Below are 18,633 nucleotides of genomic sequence, written 5' to 3' on the forward strand. Positions count from 1 at the left end.
GGCATTCAGAGTATCAATCTCAAGAACTCCTTTCTTCTGATTTATCCCATTGTTCACAGGATTCCTTTCAGAAGTGTACATGAATTGGTTATTTGCAACCATTTCAATTAGTTCTTGAGCTTCTGTAGGCGTCTTCTTCAGATGAAGAGATCCTCCAGCAGAGCTATCCAAAGACATCTTGGATAGTTCAGAGAGACCATCATAGAAAATACCTATGATGCTCCATTCAGAAAGCATGTCAGAAGGACATTTTCTGATCAATTGTTTGTATCTTTCCCAAGCTTCATAGAGGGATTCTCCATCCTTCTGTCTGAAGGTTTGGACTTCCACTCTAAGCTTACTCAATTTTTGAGGTGGAAAGAACTTTGCCAAGAAGGCATTGACTAGCTTTTCCCATGAGTCCAGGCTTTCTTTAGGTTGTGAGTCCAACCATGTCCTAGCTCTGTCTCTTACAGCAAAAGGGAATAGCATAAATCTGTAAACCTCAAGGTCAACCCCATTAGTCTTGACAGTGTCACAGATTTGCAAGAATTCAGCTAAGAACTGATGAGGATCTTCCAATGGAAGTCCATGGAACTTGCAATTCTGTTGCATTAGAGAAACTAATTGAGGCTTATGCTCAAAGTTGTTTGCTCCAATGGCAGGGATAGAGATGCTTCTCCCATAGAAGTCGGGAGTAGGTGCAGTAAAGTCACCCAGCACCTTCCTTGCATTGTTTGCATTGTTGTTGTTTTTGGCTGCCATGTCTTCTTCTTTGAAGATTTCTGTTAGGTCTTCTACAGAGAGTTGTGCCTTAGCTTCTCTTAGCTTTCGCTTCAAGGTCCTTTCAGGTTCAGGGTCAGCTTCAACAAGAATGCTTTTGTCCTTGTTCCTGCTCATATGAAAGAGAAGAGAACAAGAAAATGTGGGATCCTCTATGTCACAGTATAGAGATTCCTTGAGGTGTCAGAGAAGAAGAAAATTAGAAGGAAGAGGTAAAAGAATTCGAACTTAATCAGATAGAGTTTGAATTGTGCATTGAGAAGGAGTGGTACTCCATACATAGAAGGATGTGAGAAGAGAGGAAGAAATTTTCGAAAATTAAGTGAAAGATTTTGTAAACATTTTGAAAAACTTTAATTGATTTTCGAAAACCAGGAGTGGGAAAGAAATCAAGTAATTTTTGAAAAAGATTTTGAAATTAGAATTTAAAAAGATATGATTGAAAAGATATGATTTGAAAACGATTTTAAAAAGATTTGATTTTAAAAATTAATGACTTGCCTAACAAGAAAAGATATGATTCAAACATTAAACCTTTCTCAACAGAAAAGGCAACATACTTGAATTGTTCAATCAAATCATTAATTGTTAGCAAGTATCTTTGAAAAAGGAAAGAAATTGATTTTGAAAAAGATTTGATTTTGAAAAACTTTGAAAACTTGAAAAAAAATCTGAATTAAAAACAGAATCTTCCCTCTTGTGCCATCCTGGCGTTAAACGCCCAGAATGGTGCACATTCTGGCGTTTAACGCCCAATGCACTACCTTTTTGGGCATTAAACGCCCAACCAGGCACCCTGGCTGGCGTTTAAACGCCAGTTTGTCCTTCTTCACTGGGCGTTTTGAACGCCCAGCTTTTTCTGTGTAATTCCTCTGCTGCATGTTCTGAATCTTCAGTTCCCTGTACTTTTGACTTGAAAATAGAACCAAGATCAAATAAACAATGCATGCAAAACACCAAACTTAAAATTAGACACTAGACTCAAACAAGAAACATAAAATATTTTTGGGTTTTTATGATTTTGTAATTTTTTTGGATTTTTCGAAAATTAAGTGGAAGAAGAAAATAAAGGTATCAAAATTCTTAATGAGAATTCTAGGAATCATGCAATGTTAGTCTAAAGCTTTAGTCTAATGGAATTAGACATGGATAGCCAAGCTTCAGCAGGACATTGCATTCAAGAGCTAAATTGATGAGGATCAATCAGCTTTGGTGATGATAAGATCATCACCTTGAAACACTAGAATTCATTCTTAAGAACTCTGAAAAATACCTAATCTAAGCAACAAGATGAACCGTCAGTTGTCCATACACGAAACAATCCCCGGCAACGGCGCCAAAAACTTGGTGCGCGAAATTGTGATCATCAATGGCGCCATCAACATGGTACGCTCATTGCAATCTCAACTCTCTATCACAACTCCGCACAACTAACCAGCAAGTGCACTAGGTCGTCCAAGTAATAAACCTTACGCGAGTAAGGGTCGATCCCACGGAGATTGTTGGTATGAAGCAAGCTATGGTCACCTTGTAAATCTTAGTCAGGCAGACTCAAATGGGTATGGGTGATATATGAATAAAACATAAAGATAAAGATAGAGATACTTATGCAATTCATTGGTGAGAACTTCAGATAAGCGAATGGAGATGCTTGGTCCCTTCCGTCTTTCTGCTTTCCTACTGTCTTCATCCAATCCTTCTTACTCCTTTCCATGGCAAGCTTATGCAAGGGTTTCACCGTTGTCAGTGGCTACCTCCCATCCTCTCAGTGGAAATGTTCAACGCACCCTGTCACGGCACGGCTATCCATCTGTCGGTTCTCAATCAGGCCGGAATAGAATCCAGTGATTCTTTTGCGTCTGTCACTAACGCCCCGCCTTCAGGAGTTTGAAGCACGTCACAGTCATTCAATCATTGAATCCTACTCAAAATACCACAGACAAGGTTAGACCTTCCGGATTCTCTTGAATGCCGCCATCAGTTCTAGCCTATACCACGAAGACTCTGATCTCACGGAATGGCTGGCTCGGTTGTCAGGTGAGCGCTCGGTTGTCAGGCGATCAACCATGCATCGTGTATCAGGAATCCAAGAGATATTCACCCAATCTAAGGTAGAACGGAGGTGGTTGTCAGTCACACGTTCATAGGTGAGAATGATGATGAGTGTCACGGATCATCACATTCATCAAGTTGAAGAACAAGTGATATCTTGGAACAAGAACAAGCGGAATTGAATAGAAGAACAATAGTAATTGCATTAATACTCGAGGTACAGCAGAGCTCCACACCTTAATCTATGGTGTGTAGAAACTCCACCATTGAAAATACATAAGAATAAGGTCTAGGCATGGCCTTGAGGCCAGCCTCCCAAAGAGGGTTCAATCATCAAAACATGATCAAAAGATGAAAATACAATAGTAAAAGGTCCTACTTATAGAGAACTAGTAGCCTAAGGTCTACAGAGATGAGTAAATGACATAAAAATCCACTTCCGGGCCCACTTGGTGTGTGCTTGGGCTGATCATTGAAGCATTTTCGTGTAGAGACTCTTCTTGGAGTTAAACGCCAGCTTTTGTGCCAGTTTCGGCGTTTAACTCCCACTTTGGTGCCAGTTCCGGCGTTTAACGCTGGAAAATCTGAAGGTGACTTTGAACGCCGGTTTGGGCCATCAAATCTTGGGCAAAGTATGGACTATCATATATTTCTGGAAAGCCCAGGATGTCTAATTTCCAACGCCGTTGAGAGCGCGCCAATTGGGCTTCTGTAGCTCCAGAAAATCCACTTCGAGTGCAGGGAGGTCAGAATCCAACAGCATCTGCAGTCCTTTTCAGTTTCTGAATCAGATTTTTGCTTAGGTCCCTCAATTTCAGCCAGAAAATACCTGAAATCACAGAAAAACACACAAACTCATAGTAAAGTCCAGAAAAGTGAATTTTAACTAAAAACTAATAAAAATATACTAAAAACTAACTAGATCATACTAAAAACATACTAAAAACAATGCCAAAAAGCGTACAAATTATCCGCTCATCACACTACATATAAATAATTAGAATTTTCCTTATTAAGAACTCAAAAAAATATTGCCTCTTTATTCTAAAAATCTACTATTTTATTCATGTTTGATGATAATGAGAAAAATAAATTATAGCTTAATTGGAGATAAAATCAAAATAGATATCCTAATTACTACTACTCATATATAACTTCTAAGGTAAATTCCTATAAGAACAACTATCACAGAGTTAAGGCTAAGATTAGGCCTCAACAACCTTTATTTTGGGAGGTGGATGCTCCTTTAATCTGTGGAGTGCTTGGCCCTTCAAGAGATAGCTTCTGACGCTTCAGTTGCCTCAGTTCACGCCCTTGCTCTTCTTGTTCCCTAAGCAGTTTGCAAAGCATGCTATTTTGATTTTGCTGTTCTTCCTTCAGTTGCTCCATAGCTTCTTACAACTTAGTGATAGATGCTTCAAGACGCTCCCAGTATTCAATTTGAGGGATTTCCAGGAGGAACTCCTGTGCTCTCCTCTTGATGGGGTCATCCTGCACTTGTTGTCCTTCCATTGACTTTTTGGTGATTGGTCGCTCAATTAGAATATACTCAGTTACCCCCATCTTCACCCCAGCATCTTTACATAGCATAGAGATTAAGCTTGGATAAGCCAATTTGGCATCTTTGGAGTTCTTGTTTCCAATTGTGTAAAGTTCACAAGAAATCAGCTAATGAACTTCCACTTTTTTTCCCAACATAATGCAATGGATCATTACGGCTCTTTTGATGGTGACTTCAGAGCGGTTGCTAGTGGGTAGTATAGAACGCCCAATGAAGTCCAGCCAGCCTCTCGCGACTAGTTTGAGATCTTCTCTCTTGAGTTGATTTGGAACACCCTTTGTGCTGGTTGTCCACTTGGTTCCAGGGAGGCATATGTCCTCTAGAATTTCGTCCAAGCCCTTATTTGTTCTCATCATTTTCCTATTAAAGGAGTCTGGGTCATCCTTCAGCTGAGGTAGCTTAAAGATCTCCCTAATTTTGTCAGGGTGAAGATGAACAATCTTTCCTCTGACCAGAGTTTGATAATCATAGAAGGTGGCTCTAGCTAATCTCTATCTGTCTGTTTGCCACAGATTAGAGTAGAATTCCTGAACCATATTCCTTCCCACCTTTGTTTCAGGATTAGCTAGGATTTCCCAGCTCCTGTTTTGAATTTGCTCTTGGATCTTTAGATATTCATCTTCTTTAAGATCGAATTTGACTTTCGGGATCACTGACCTTAGACCCATTATTTTGTAGTAATGGTCTGAATGTTCTTTGGTTAAGAACTTCCCTTGATTCCAAAGTGGTTTTGGAATATTCTCTTTCTTGCCTCTTGGAGTGGTTTGTTTTTCCTTATGAGCCATGATCTTAGTGGGTATGGCTTAGTGATCACGGATAAACACATCAAACTTAGAGGTTTGCTTGTCCTCAAGAAAAAGAAAGGAAAGGAGAGGGATAGAAGGAGAGCTAATTTCGAATTGTGGAGGAGAGGAGAGAGGCCGAACGTGGATTTAAAAGGGAAGGGTGGGTGAGTTTTCGAAAATTTTGAAAAAGATAAGATAAAAGATATGATTTGTAAAAGATAAGTATGATGGGAAAAAGATGTAATTTTAAATTTGAAAAGCTATGAAAGATATTTGAAAAAGATAAATCTGAATTTTGAAAAGAGGATATGATGAATTAATTTTGAAGTGAAAACGAATTTACCTCCTCCCCATAATCCTGGCGTTAAGCGCCCAAACGTTGCATGTTTTGGGCGTTTAACGCCCATTTGTAGCTTCTCCTAGGCGTTTAACGCCCAGCTGTTGCTTCTGACTGGCGTTAAACGCCAGGAACTCCTTTGTCAATAGGCGTTTTTCTGAACGCCCAAGGCGGTAAATCTGGCGTTAAACGCCCAGAAGATGCTTCTTACTAGCGTTTAACGCCCATATGGCTATCTCTACTGGCGTTAAACACCCAGTAGATGCTTCTTTTGGGCGTTTAATGCCCAAAAGAGCTCTTACTGGCTTTTTTGCACCAGTGATCTTCTTTTTGCTGTTTTATCCTCTGAATTCTTCTGTAACTCTGTGAACTCATGCAATTGCTATTTTACCTTGAAGATAATTAACATGAACCTGTAAAATTCAATTAATTAATAAATAAGCTTTGTGAATGGCTGGGTTGCCTCCCAGCAAGCGCTTCTTTATTGTCTTTAGCTGGACTATTACTGAGCTTTAATCAAGCCTCAGTTTTGAGCATTCTAGCTCAAAATTGCTTTCAAGTTAATGTTTGACTCTCTGTCCATTAACAATGAACTTTTTGTCAGAGTCATTATCCTGAAGCTCTATGTATCTGGTGCACAAAATTACAATCACACTTTTGCAATTCCGCACAACTAACCAGCAAGTGCACTGGGTCGTCCAAGTAATACCTTACGTGAGTAATGGTCGATCCCACGGAGATTGTCGGCTTGAAGCAAGCTATGGTTATCTTGTAACTCTTAGTCAGGATATCAATAATTATCAGGTTTAATTGTAAAAAGTAAAAGAACATGAAATAAGTACTTGTTTTGCAGTAATGGAGAACAAGCTGAGGTTTTGGAGATGCTCTATCTTTTGAATCTCTACTTTCCTACTGTCTTCTTCTTCAAGCACGCAAGGCTCCTTCCATGGCAAGCTGTATGTAGGGTTTCACCGTTGTCAATGGCTACCTCCCATCCTCTCAGTGAAAATGTTCAACGCGCTCTATCACAGCACGGCTATTCATCTGTCGGTTCTCAATCAGGTTGGAATAGAATCCAGTGATTCTTTTGCGTCTGTCACTAACGCCCAACCTTCAGGAGTTTGAAGCTCGTCACAGTCATTCAATCCTTGAATCCTACTCAGAATACCACAGACAAGGTTTAGACCTTCCGGATTCTCTTGAATGCCGCCATCAATTCTAGCTTATACCACGAAGATTCTGATTAAGGAATCCAAGAGATATCTACTCAATCTAAGGTAGAACGGAGGTGGTTGCCACGTTCACAGGGGATAATGATGATGAGTGTCACGGATCATCGCATTCATCAAGTTTAGGAACAAGTGATATCTTAGAATAGAAGCAAGCGTGATTGAATGAAAAACAGTAGTAATTGCATTAATCCATCAAGACACAGCAGAGCTCCTCACCCCCAACCATGGGGTTTAGAGACTCATGCTGTAGAAGGTACACTGTAAAACGTGTAAAGTGTCATGAGGCAGAGATACAATATCAAAAGGTCCTATTAATAGTGAACTAGTAACCTAGGGTATACAGAAATGAGTAAACGGGGTCCACTTGGTGTGTGCTTATGAATGTTAAAATTGTTAGCTCTTGAAAGAATGATGAAAAAGGAGAAATGTTATTTGATAATCTGAAAAATCATAAAAATGATTCTTGAAACAAGAAAAAGCAGTGAAGAACAAAGCTTGCAGAAAAAAAATGCGAAAGAAAAAGAGCAAGAAAAAGAAAAAGCAAGCAGAAAAAGCCAAAAGCTCTTTAAACCAAAAGGCAAGAGCAAAAAGCCAATAGCCCTTAAAACCAAAAGGCAAGGGTAATAAAAAGGATCCAAGGCTTTGAGCATCAGTGGATAGGAGGGCCTAAAGGAATAAAATGCTGGCTTTAGCGGCTAAACCAAGCTGTCCCTAACCATGTGCTTGTGGCGTAAAGGTGTCAAGTGAAAACTTGAGACTGAGCAGTTAAAGTCGAGGTCCAAAGCAAAAAAATAGAGTGTGCTTAAGAACCCTGGACACCTCTAGTTGGGGACTTTAGCAAAGCTGAGTCACAATCTGAAAAGGTTCACCCAGTTATGTGTCTGTGGCATGTATGTATCCGGTGGTAATACTGGAAAACAGAGTGCTTAGGGCCACGGCCAAGACTCATAAAGTAGCTGTGTTCAAGAATCAACATACTGAACTAGGAGAATCAATAACACTATCTGAATTCTGAGTTCCTATAGAGACCAATCATTCTGAACTTCAAAGGATAAAGTGAGATGCCAAAACTGTTCAGAAGCAAAAAGCTAATAGCCCCGCTCATCTAATTAAGACTGATCTGCACAGATATTTTTGGAATTCATTTTATATTCTCTTCTTTTTATCCTACTTTATTTTTAGTTGCTTGGGGACAAGCAACAATTTAAGTTTGGTGTTGTGATGAGCGGATAATTTATACGCTTTTTGGCATTGTTTTTACTTAGTTTTCAGTATGATTTAGTTGGTTTTTAGTATATTTTTATTAGTTTTTAATTAAAAAACACATTTCTGGACTTTACTATGAGTTTGTGTATTTTTCTGTGATTTCAGGTATTTTCTGGCTGAAATTGAGGGAGCTGAGCAAAAATCTGATTTAGGCTGAAAAAGGGACTGCTAATGCTATTGGATTCTGACCTCTCTGCGCGCTCTTAATTGCGTTGGAAAGTAGACATCCAGGGCTTTCCAGCAATATATAATAGTTTATACTTTGCTCAAAGATAGACGACGTAAACTGGCATTCAACGCCAGTTCCATGTTGCAGTATGGCGTCCAGCGCCAGAAACAAGTTACAAGTTGGAGTTCAACGCCAGAAACAGGTTACAACCTGGCGTTGAACGCCCAAAACAGCCCAGGCACATGAGAAGCTTAAGTCTCAGCCCCAGCACACACCAAGTGGGCCCCAGAAGTGGATTTCTGCGCTATCTATCATAGTTTACTCATTTTCTGTAAACCTAGGTTACTAGTTTACTATTTAAACAACTTTTAGAGACTTATTTTGTACCTGATGACATTTTCAGATCTGAATTTTATACACTTTGACGGCATGAGTCTCTAAACTCCATTGTTGGGGGTGAGGAGCTCTGCAGCGTCTCGATGAATTAATGCAATTGTTTCTGTTTCTCCTTTCAAACATGCGTGTTCCTATCTAAGATATTCATTTGCGCTTAATTATGGAGAAGGTGATGATCCGTGACACTTATCACCTTCCTCAATCCATGAACGTGTGCTTGACAAACACCTCCGTTCTACATCAAATTGAATGAGTATCTCTTTGCTTCCTTAATCAGAATATTTGTGGTATAAGCTAGAACTGATGGCGGCTACTCTTGAGGATCCGGAAAGTCTAAACCTTATCTGTGGTATTCCGAGTAGGATTCAAGGATTGAATGGCTATGACAAGTTTCAAACTCGCGATTGCTGGGCGTGATGACAAACGCAAAAGGATCAATGGATCCTATTCCAACAGGATCGAGAACCAACAGCTGATTAGCCGTGCTGTGACAGAGCATCTGGACCGTTTTCACTGAGAGGATGGGAGGTAGCCACTGAAAATGGTGATTCCTTACATACAGCTTGCCATGGAAGGAGCGTTGCATTTATGAAAGTGAGTAAGCATTATGTTGCAGGGATTCAGAGGACAAAGCATCTCCAAAAACCCCAACATATTCTCCATTACTGCACAACAAGTAACTATTTCACACTCTTTTATTTTTCTAATAATTCCAACTAATAATTTTAATTAATATCCTGACTAAGAATAATAAAATAAACATAGCTTGCTTCAAACCAATAATCTCCGTGGGATCGACCCTTACTCACGTAAGGTATTACTTGGACGACCCAGTGCACTTGCTGGTTAGTGGTACGAAGCTGTGTTAAATAGTCCATTAATATTGGCATGCACAATTTCGTGCACCAAGTTCTTGGCGCCGTTGCCTGGGATTGTTCGAGTTTGAACAACTAAAGGCTTATTTTATTTCTTAGATTAGGAAGATTTTGGCAATTGGGTCAGAGTATTTTATTTTCTTTTCAAAAATATTATTTTTCTTTATTAATTTTTTATTTTTCTTTGAGTCTAGTATCTTGTTATAAGTTTGGTGTCAATTGCATATTTTATATTTTTCTTTAAAATTTTCGTATTAGTGTTCTTTGTTCTTCCTTGATCTTCAAGTTGTTCTTGTTTATTTTTCTTGTTTGATCTTTAATTTTTCTTGTTCTGTGTCTTTTCTTGTTTCACTTGTGTTCTTTTTAAAATATTAATCTTCCAAAAGGAATATACCTATTTAGAACAAGTGTTACATTTACTCCAAATTGGCTAGAGCGTTGGTCTATGTTCTTGGCAATTGGGCATTTTCTTTTTAAAATCTTTTTTCAAAAATAATTTTTGTTGATTTAATCTTGTGCCAAACTTTAAGTTTGGTGTTTTCTTGTTAATCTTTTCATAATTTTTGAAAATTTTATTAAAGTCTTCTAAAAATTTTAAAGTTTGGTGTTCTTTCTTTTGTTCTTGGTGTTCTTGTGAATCTTCAAGGTGCTCTTGAGTCTTTCTTGTGTTTTGATCTTAAAATTTTTAAGTTTGGTGTTCCTTGGTGTTTTCCCTCCAAAATTTTTGAAAATAAGGAGCATTAGATCTAAAAATTTTAAGTCTTGTGTCTTTTATGTGTTTTTCTCTTTCATCATAAAATTCAAAATTCAAAAAAAAAAAATCTTTTCTAACTAATTTTAAACTATATTTTCGAAATTTTTATATAAAAATTCAGATTTCAATTTCAAAATTTTTCAATTCTTATCTTTTTAAGTTTTTTTTTTAAAAAAAAGATATTTTTAATATATATTTTATTAACTTTTTCAAAAATATCCTAACCACTTTCTCTTTTTCCTCAAATTTTTCGAAAATCTTCATAAACTTTTTCAAATTTTTATAAATTTTAATTTTTAATTTTCTTTCTTTATTTATTTTATTTTTATTTCGGTTTTTGTTTTATTTTATTATTTCGAAAATTATTCTTATAATAAAATAGACAATATCAACATCCATACCATCTCCCTTGCTCCATCATGGAACTAAGTGGAAATGAACAGTCCAGGAGGACTCTGGGGTCATATGCTAACCCCACTACTGCTTCATATGGGAGTAGTATCTGTATACCCTCCATTGGAGTTAGTAGCTTTGAGTTGAATCCTCAGCTCATTATCATGGTGCAGCAAAGCTGCCAGTATTCTGGTCTTCCACATGAAGAACCTACAGAGTTTCTGGCACAATTTTTACAAATTGCTGACACAGTACATGATAAGGAAGTAGATCAGGATGTCTACAGATTATTACTGTTTCCATTTGCTGTAAAAGATTAAGCTAAGAGGTGGTTAAATAACCAACCTAAGAACAGCATAAGGACATGGAAACAGCTGTCAGAAAAATTCCTGAATCACTATTTTCCTCCAAAACGGATGACACAGCTAAGGCTGAGCATCCAAGGCTTCAAACAAGGAGATAATGAATCTCTTTATGATGCTTGGGAGAGATATAAATAGATGCTGAGAAAATGCCCCTCTGAAATGTTTTCAGAGTGGGTGCAATTAGACATCTTCTACTATGGGCTTACAGAAAAAGCTCAGATTTCTCTAGATCACTCAGCTGGTGGATCTATACATATGAGAAAAACAATTGAAGAAGATCAAGAGCTTATTGATACAGTTGCCAGAAATCAGCATCTATACCTAAGCAGTGAATCTTCCATGAAAGAAGAAGCTAAAACAGTAACTGTTGAACTCAGTCTTGTAGATCAGGCTAATGAATTCAATCAGCAATTAGACTTTCTAACAAAACAGCTAGCCGAGTTCAAGGAGATATTACAAGAAACAAGAATGGCTAATATGAATATGGAAGTACAATTGAAGCAAATAGAAAAGCAACTGTCTAAACAAATAACAGAAGAATGCCAAGCAGTTCAATTAAGAAGTGGGAAAACATTAAATACCTCACTTCAAAGTAGCAGGAAGCCAAGAAATGAACAAATGGCTACTCAAAATCCCTCTGAGGACAATCAGAGCCCAGAGAGGACTAATGCTGGCGCTGAACGCCCAAACCATGCTCATTCCTGGCGTTCAATGCCAGAAACAAGCAAGGGTTTAGCGTTGAACGCCCAAAGGGAGCACAGTTCTGGCGTTCAGACGCCAGAAATAGGTAAGGAGCTGGCGTCTAACGCCACTCCAGCTTCCACCCCTGGTATTCAAATGCCAGTAGGGGATCAGACACATACAAGTGCTGATAACAACCGTTCTAAAAAGGCTTCCCAATCCACATCTGTAGGCAATAAACCTGCAGCAACTAAGGTTGAGGAATACAAAGCCAAAATGCCTTATCCTCAAAAACTTCGCCAAGCGGAACAGGATAAGCAATTTGCCCGCTTTGCAGACTACCTCAGGACTCTTGAAATAAAGATTTCGTTTGCAGAGGCACTTGAGCAAATACCCTCTTATGCTAAGTTCATGAAAGAGATCTTAAGTCATAAGAAGGATTAGAGGGAAATTGAAAAAGTTTACCTCACTGAAGAATGCAGTGCAGTCATTCTGAAAAGCTTCCCAGAAAAGCTTAAAGATCCCGGGAGCTTTATGATACCATGCATATTAGAGGGTAACTGCACGAAGACAGCTCTATGTGATCTTGGGGCAAGCATCAACCTAATTCCTGCATCCACTATCAGAAAGCTTGGCTTGACTGAAGAGGTCAAACCAACCCGGATCTGTCTTCAACTTGCTGATGGCTCCATTAAATACCCATCAGGCATAATTAAGGACATGATTGTCAAGGTTGGGCCATTTGCCTTCCCTACTGACTTTGTAGTGCTGGAAATGGAGGAGCACAAGAGTGCAACTCTCATTTTAGGAAGACCATTCCTAGCAACTGGACAAACCCTCATTGACGTCCAAAAAGGGGAGATAACCCTGAGAGTCAATGAGGATGAGTTTAAGTTGAATGTTGTCAAAGCTATACAACATCCAGACACATCAGACGACTGCCTGGGCGTTGATATTATTGACTCCCTGGTGGAAGAGGTCCATATGACTGAGAGTCTCGAATCAGAGCTAGAGGACATTTTTAAAGATGTTAAGCCTGATCTGGAGGAACCAAAGGAAATAAAAGAACCTCTAAAAACTCCTCAGGAAGAGGAGAAACCTCCTAAACCCGAGCTCAAACTACTACCACCATCCCTGAAATATGCATTTCTGGTAGAAGGTGACACTTTTCCTGTAATCATAAGCTCTGCTTTAGGGCCACAGGAAGAGAAAGCACTAATTCAAGTGCTAAGGACACACAAGACAGCTCTTGGGTGGTCCATAAGTGATCTTAAGGGCGTTAGCCCAGCCAGATGCATGCACAAGATCCTATTGGAGGATGATGCTAAGCCAGTGGTTCAACGACAGAGGCGGCTAAATTCCGCCATGAAGGAGGTGGTGCAGAAAGAGGTCACTAAGTTACTAGAGGTTGGGACTATCTATCCTATTTCTGATAGCCCCTGAGTGAGCCCTGTCCATGTTGTCCCTAAGAAGGGAGGAATGACAGTGGTTCATAATGAAAAGAATGAACTGGTTCCTACAAGAACAGTTACAGGGTGGCGTATGTGTATTGACTACAGAAGGCTCAATACAGCCACCAGGAAGGATCATTTTCCTTTACCATTCATAGACCAGATGCTAGAGAGACTAGCAGGTCATGAATATTACTGCTTTTTGGATGGCTATTCTGGTTACAACCAAATTGCAGTAGATCCTCAGGACTAAGAGAAAACAGCATTCACATGTCCTTCTGGAGTGTTTGCCTACAGAAGGATGCCTTTTGGTCTATGCAATGCACCTGCAACCTTTCAGAGGTGCATGCTCTCTATCTTCTCTGATATGGTAGAGAAGTTTTTGGAAGTCTTCATGGATGATTTTTCAGTATTTGGAGACTCATTCAGCTCCTGCCTTAACCATTTAGCACTTGTTCTGAAAAGATGCCAAGAGACCAACCTAGTTTTAAACTGGGAAAAATGTCACTTTATGTTGACTGAAGGGATTGTTCTTGGGCATAAAATTTCAAACAAGGGAATAGAGGTGGATCAAGCTAAAGTTGAAGTAATTGAAAAATTACCACCACCTGCCAATGTTAAGGCATTCAAAAGCTTTCTGGGGCATGCAGGATTCTATAGGAGGTTTATAAAGGATTTTTCAAAAATTGCAAAACCTCTGAGCAACCTGCTAGCTGCTGACACGCCATTTGTGTTTGACACAAAGTGTCTGCAGGCGTTTGAGACCCTGAAAGCTAAGCTGGTCATAGCACCAGTTATTTCTACACCAGACTGGACATTACCCTTTGAACTAATGTGTGATGCCAGTGACCATACCATTGGTGCAGTATTGGGACAGAGGCATAACAAGCTTCTGCATGTCATTTATTATGCTAGCATTGTTTTAAATGATGCCCAGAAAAATTACACAATCACAAAAAAAGAATTACTTGCAGTGGTTTATGCCATTGACAAGTTTAGATCCCTACTTAGTAGGATCAAAAAGTGATTGTGTACACTGACCATGCTGCTCTTAAATATCTACTCACAAAGCAGGATTCAAAGCCCAGGCTCATAAGATGGGTGTTGCTTCTGCAAGAGTTTGATATAGAAATAAGAGACAGAAAAGGAACAGAGAATCAAGTAGCTGATCACCTGTCCCGGATAGAACCAGTAGCAGGAGCATCCCTCCCTCCTACTGAGATCTCTGAAACCTTTCCGGATGAGCAATTGTTTGCTATTCAGGAAGCTCTGTGGTTTGCAGACATTGCAAACTATAAGACACAAGGTTCTCCTTCTGTAACCATAGAGAGGAAGCATGAAAAGCTTCTCTCACTGCAGAATCAACCAAAGCCCCCACAGTCAAACTCTAAGTTTGGTGTTGGGAGGCCACAACCAAACTCTAAGTTTGGTGTTGAACCCCCACATTCAAACTCTAAGTTTGATGTTGAGAGGTCCCAACCTTGCTCTGATTATCTGTGAGGCTCCATGAGAGCTCACTGTCAAGCTATATTAAAGAAGCGTGTTAGGAGGCAACCCAATTATTTATTATATCTATTTATTTTCCATGGCTATTTTATGTTTTCTTTAGGTTGAGGATCATGTGAAGTCACAAAAACAAATGGAAAATCAAAAACAGAATGAAAAATAGCACACCCTGGAGGAAGATCATTCTGGCATTTAAACGCCAGAAACAAGCATCTGTCTGGCGTTTAACGCCAGAAACAAGCACCAAGCTGGCGTTTAAGCCAGAAAACAAGCATCAGTCTGGCGTTAAACGCCAGAAACAGGCATTTGGGCGTTTAAACGCCAGAAATAGGCAGCAGTCTGGCGTTAAACGCCAGGATTGCACAGTAAGGGCATTTTGTATGCCTAATTGGAGCAGGGATGCTAAATCCTTGACCCCACTGGATCTGTGGACCCCACAAGATCCCAACCTACCTCACCATTCAAATTCAAACCATTCCTCCCAACCCACCTATTCACACTTCCATCTTCCATCTTCTCCACTTCTTTCTTCTTTTGCTCGAAGACGAGCAACCTTTTAAGTTTGGTGTGGTAAAAGCATTGCTTTTTGTTTTTCCATAATTCAGTGGTAGAGCAATTGACTGCAGATCAAAGAGCTATGAGGAAAGAGCAACAAAGGCAAGGAGAGACATAGAGGAGCTCAATTGGTCCTTCAAGAAGAGGAAGACGCCACCCTCATTAAGGTGGACCCATTCCTTAATCTCCTTGTTCTTATTTTCCTGTTTTTCGTTAACTATGCTTCATGTTTAATTATGTTTGTGTCTTTACTATATGATCATTAGTATCTAAGTGTCTATGTCTTAAAGATATGAATGTCCTATGAATCCATCACCTTTCTTAAATGAAAATTGTTTTTTGAAAAAGAAAAAGAAGTACATGAATTTCAAATTTTAAAATAGTTTAATTATTTTGATGTGGTGGCAATACTTTTCATTTTCTGAATGAATGCTTGAACAGTGCATATGTCTTTGAATTTGTTGTTTATGAATGTTAAAATTGTTAACTATGCTTCATGTTAATTATGTTTGTGTCTTTACTATATGATCATTAGTATCTAAGTGTCTATGTCTTAAAGATATGAATGTCCTATGAATCCATCACCTTTCTTAAATGAAAATTGTTTTTTGAAAAAAAAAAGAAGTACATGAATTTCAATTTTAAAATAGTTTAATTATTTGATGTGGTGGCAATACTTTTCATTTTCTGAATGAATGCTTGAACAGTGCATATGTCTTTTGAATTTGTTGCTTATGAATGTTAAAATTGTTAGCTCTTGAAAGAATGATGAAAAAGGAGAAATGTTATTTGATAATCTGAAAAATCATAAAAATGATTCTTGAAGTAAGAAAAAGTAGTGAAGAACAAAGCTTGCAGAAAAAAATGCGAAAAAAAGAGCAAGAAAAAGAAAAAGCAAGCAGAAAAAGCCAAAAGCTCTTTAAACCACAAGGCAAGAGCAAAAAGTCAATAGCCCTTAAAACCAAAAGGCAAGGGTAATAAAAAGGATCCAAGGCTTTGAGCATCAGTGGATAGGAGGGCCTAAAGGAATAAAATCCTGGCCTTAGCGGCTAAACCAAGCTCTCCCTAACCATGTGCTTGTGGCGTGAAGGTGTCAAGTGAAAACTTGAGACTGAGCGGTTAAAGTCAAGGTCGAAAGCAAAAAAACAGAGTGTGCTTAAGAACCCTGGACACCTCTAATTGGGGACTTTAGCAAAGCTGAGTCACAATCTGAAAAGGTTCACCCAGTTATGTGTCTGTGGCATGTATGTATCCGGTGGTAATACTGGAAAACAGAGTGCTTAGGGCCACGGCCAAGACTCATAAAGTAGCTGTGTTCAAGAATCAACATACTGAACTAGGAGAATCAATAACACTATCTGAATTCTGAGTTCCTATAGAGACCAATCATTCTGAACTTCAAAGGATAAAGTAAGATGCCAAAACTGTTCAGAAGCAAAAAGCTGATAGCCCCGCTCATCTAATTAAGACTGATCTTCACAGATGTTTTTGGAATTCATTGTATATTCTCTTTTTTTTATCCTACCTTATTTTTAGTTGCTTGGGGACAAGCAACAATTTAAGTTTGGTGTTGTGATGAGCGGATAATTTATACGCTTTTTGGCATTGTTTTTACTTAGTTTTCAGTATGATTTAGTTGGTTTTTAGTATATTTGTATTAGTTTTTAATTAAAAAACACATTTCTGGACTTTACTATGAGTTTGTGTGTTTTTCTGGGATTTCAGGTATTTTCTGGCTGAAATTGAGGGAGCTGAGCAAAAATCTGATTTAGGCTGAAAAAGGGACTACTGATGCTGTTGGATTCTGACCTCCCTGCACTCAAAGTGGATTTTTTGGAGCTACAGAACTCCAAATGGCGCGCTCTTAATTGCGTTGGAAAGTAGACATCCAGGGCTTTCCAGCAATATATAACAGTTTATACTTTGCTCAAAGATAGACGACGTAAATTGGCGTTCAACGCCAGTTTCATGTTGCAGTCTGGCGTCCAGCGCCAGAAACAAGTTACAAGTTGGAGTTCAACGCCAGAAACAGGTTACAACCTGGCGTTGAACGCCCAAAATAGCCCAGGCACGTGAGAAGCTTAAGTCTCAGCCCCAGCACACACCAAGTGGGCCCCAGAAGTGGATTTCTGCGCTATCTATCATAGTTTATTCATTTTCTGTAAACCTAGGTTACTAGTTTACTATTTAAACAACTTTTAGAGACTTATTTTGTACCGGATGACATTTTCAGATCTGAATTTTATACACTTTGACGGCATGAGTCTCTAAACTCCATTGTTAGGGGTGAGGAGCTCTGCAGCGTCTCGATGAATTAATGCAATTGTTTCTGTTTCTCCTTTCAAACATGCGTGTTCCTATCTAAGATATTCATTTGCGCTTAATTATGGAGAAGGTGATGATTCGTGACACTCATCACCTTCCTCAATCCATGAACGTGTGCCTGACAAACACCTCCGTTCTACATCAGATTGAATGAGTATCTCTTAGCTTCCTTAATCAGAATCTTTGTGGTATAAGCTAGAACTGATGGCGGCCACTCTTGAGGATCCGGAAAGTCTAAACCTTGTCTGTGGTATTTCGAGTAGGATTCAAGGATTGAATGGCTGTGACGAGCTTCAAACTCGCGATTGCTGGGCGTGATGACAAACGCAAAAGGATCAATGGATCCTATTCCAACATGATCGAGAACCAACAGCTGATTAACCGTGCTGTGACAGAGCATCTGGACCGTTTTCACTGAGAGGATGGGAGGTAGCCACTGACAATGGTGATTCCCTACATACAGCTTGCCATGGAAGGAGCCTAGCATTTATGAAAGTGAGTAAGCATTATGTTGCAGGGATTCAGAGGACAAAGCATCTCCAAAAACCCCAACCTATTCTCCATTACTGCACAACAAGTAACTATTTCACACTCTTTTATTTTTCTAATAATTCCAACTGATAATTTTAATTAATATCCTGACTAAGAATAATAAAAATAAACATAGCTTGCTTCAAACCAATAATCTCCGTGGGATCGACCCTTACTCATGTAAGGTATTACTTGGACGACCCAGTGCACTTGCTGGTTAGTGGTACGAAGCTGTGTTAAATAGTCCATTGATATTGGCATACACAATTTCGTGCACCATCCCTCAATTTCAGCCAGAAAATACCTGAATTCACAGAAAAACACACAAACTCATAGTAAAGCCTAGAAAAGTGAATTTTAACTAAAAACTAATAAAAATGTAATAAAAACTAACTAAAATATACTAAAAACATACTAAAAACAATGCCAAAAAGCGTATAAATTATTCGCTCATCGGTATCCATATGGTGACACACTTGTAATCACATATGGACCTCACCACCGGGATTTCAATTTCCCGGGGAATAATCTGAGCCTAGAAATAAAGAGCAGAACTTTCTACCCTGGCTTAAAAACTCTAGAGGACAGCTTCTTATCATGCCATCTTTTTTCTTTCTCTTTGTAAATTTTTGCATTT

At 38.8% G+C, this 18,633-nt stretch overlaps 1 non-coding gene across 1 annotated transcript; it reads left to right on the forward strand.

The window, feature by feature from the left end:
- The first annotated feature begins 231 nt into the window (after positions 1-231).
- Positions 232-339, forward strand: LOC130972641 (small nucleolar RNA R71). Its single transcript, XR_009083804.1, has one exon. It is a non-coding gene; the product is annotated as a small nucleolar RNA R71 (small nucleolar RNA).
- The last annotated feature ends 18,294 nt before the right edge of the window (positions 340-18,633 follow it).

This window comes from Arachis stenosperma, chromosome 3 (genome assembly GCF_014773155.1).
Source record: "Arachis stenosperma cultivar V10309 chromosome 3, arast.V10309.gnm1.PFL2, whole genome shotgun sequence".
NCBI classification, from domain to species: domain Eukaryota; kingdom Viridiplantae; phylum Streptophyta; class Magnoliopsida; order Fabales; family Fabaceae; genus Arachis; species Arachis stenosperma.